The 2,612-nt window shown below is 38.6% G+C and overlaps 1 pseudogene; it reads right to left on the bottom strand.

Annotated features, from left to right (window-relative positions):
- Nucleotides 1-1,044: 1,044 nt before the first annotated feature.
- Nucleotides 1,045-2,079, bottom strand: LOC102865048 (annotated as a pseudogene).
- Nucleotides 2,080-2,612: the final 533 nt, after the last annotated feature.

Raw genomic sequence — 2,612 nt, 5'->3', positions numbered from 1 at the left:
TTGTTTTCTTTTTGTGTAATTTCCTATTTGCTTGGAATCTATATTTTCAAGAGTATGCCTTGATTAGAAAAAGAGGTAGTGTTCTGAAAAAGGCAAACTCATTGATCCCAAAGGTAAAGATTTAAAACTATATGGAAAATAAGCATAACATAATAAGTTAGGGTATAGTATTATAAAGCTCCAAAATGAAGCTCACTGCCATCTCATCCATTCTTACTAATAATGATCTTACAGGAGAGCAGAAATGCTCCAGAGTGTTTCCAAAGTTGCATGCAGACCTTTATGGATGCACTCTGACACATCTTTAACTCATGGAACTGCTGGCAGGTGTGACCTGCTGAGCTTCAGATTAGCAGCCGACTGCTTAAACCACAATGCCACCAGATCTTCCAAACGATATTACAGGTCCTGATACTTATGAATTAGCCTTTAAAATCGTGGCTATTTTAATCAGTAAACTGGGTGATTATAGCTCTTTCACACAGTTTTCCTTTGGTACTAGAAAGTAATCTTTTACAAAGCATTTATATTTCAAAGAACTAATTTTCACTTAGAGATGATAAAACTGTCAACACTTACAATTCAACTTATCTTTATGATGTTCATTAATCTAAAATAATTAATGAAAGTACATCATGTCCGAGATACAAAGAAATACATATCACTTAGAAACATGCAAGTAATTTTTGTTTGACTATTATAACTGGTGACTAAAAAATACATGTATATGTTAGTGTGGGGAAAATATAATGGGAAAACATCACAAACATTCATGTATAGTATTTGAGAATGTGAACCTTGATAACAGAATTCTAAACAGATTAATTTTTCAGTGTATTCAATATAAAATCTGGATAAAAGGATGATTAAAACCAGCAGGGAATATATTTCCTATGACAATAATTTAAATACTTCTAATGTAAACTTTATACATGCATATTTTCTCCATCCTTTTAGTTTTTTTAAATAAAACAAAAATCTTGCCACTCAATTCTAAATAAAACATTGAAATGCTAAAATATAGAGGGAGATGCTTGAGTTGTATTAGTCTTCTTCAGCATAGTATGCTACTTAGGCTACTTCTATCTCTGATACAGGATTTTCAGGTTCACTATGACTTAAGCAAGGCATATTATTAGCTCTAGATTCTTCATCCAAGATACCTTGCTCTGACACCAAAGCACAGGACTGCACCGTTAGGATTTTTCCACCTTCTGTTCCTGACATGTACAAAGATTCTTCAAGTTCTATAGACAAAGTTCGGATTCTGTTCTCTATAGTATCTATGTGAAGTTGCTTCTCATGTAGCAGTTTCTTCAGTGATTCCACCACTTTTTGCTTTTCAAGTAGTTCTTTCTGCAAGCGGTAGTTTGTTTCTTCTAAAGTTTCACAGAAGGCTCTACTTTCTTCTAGGCTATCAAATGGACCTGGTGGATCATCCAGACAAAGAAATTCTCTCACTGCAAGGCAGTTAGCAATGTCCTTGTGTGCTACTAAATTTTGAAGACATACTTGCAATCCTAATTGTCTATCTTCTAAGAAGTCGGCATTATAATTATCTTTAAACCAGCGTTTTGGTGGAAGTGCTAATCGAAAGCCTGGAAACATCTCTTTTAATTTGTCATTAAGTCTAGAGAAGTCAGTGTATCTTCTAAAAACTACCCAGCTTTCTTCTGGGGTTTTCTTTACTAGTATTTTGTAAACAGTAAATTTAGCTCTTTCTTCCATCACCTCATAACCCAAGATAGTAGGTGTAGATGGTCTATCTTCCCAGCTGACGCCTTCAGGATTTTGTTCTTCATTTTCTCCTGGTCTAGCGGAGTACTCAATAGAAGACTCTGTACCTGTAAATTTAGTCCTAATGAGAGGACTGCTACAAAGAAATGGAAATCTATCCACTTGATCAGGCACACTGGTCTGTTTATAATTACCCAGATTTGAGTATTCTAACTGGCCTTTGGAAGAGTTTGAGCTTGTTGAGACACTCCCAAAAGAAGAACTTCTTTGGTTTCTTTTGGTTGTAAAGCTGGAAGCAGAATTTCCTATGGGCATAGGAACTGGGACATAAGGAGTTGCCATCTTCTTTAGGCCTTTGCGACAGAGGCCTGCACACAGTTCACTTAGAGAATAAATATGTAATCCATCATATTCTGAGAAGTTCGTCTCAGCCTACTCCGCGGTCCCGCGCCAGCTCGCTTCCCGGGGACGCTCCCGCCGGACCCTCCGCAACCAACCGCAGCTTGCCACCTCTTCCCACAACACTGCCAGGCCTCACGTGATCCCCGCCCCAAAGGCGGCTGTCCCTGCCTTCGCCCGCCGAAGCCCGCCCAGCGCCAGCTGCCCAGCCCGGCCGCCCGCAAGGTGAGGGAGGCGCCGGCCTGGGCCCCGTTTTCGATTTTTTTTAATACTATAAGTAGAATTGTTGATAGATCCTCTCTGAATGTTTGGTAGAATTCAGCTTTGAAGTCATCTGGTCCAGGACTTATCTTAAGAGGAAATCTTCTTATGACATTTTCAGTTTCTTCTTTTGTGATGAGTATGTTCAAGTGTTTGATATCTGTCCTTGTCAATCTGGGTAGGGCATGGGTTTCAAGGAATTTGTCCATTTCTTC

Source organism: Elephantulus edwardii, unplaced genomic scaffold (assembly GCF_000299155.1).
Source record: "Elephantulus edwardii isolate Elephantulus edwardi_28Jun2011 unplaced genomic scaffold, EleEdw1.0 scaffold00178, whole genome shotgun sequence".
Classification (NCBI taxonomy): domain Eukaryota; kingdom Metazoa; phylum Chordata; class Mammalia; order Macroscelidea; family Macroscelididae; genus Elephantulus; species Elephantulus edwardii.
The sequence above is the reverse complement of the archived record's forward strand: the minus strand, read 5'-3'. Positions and strand labels throughout refer to the sequence as shown.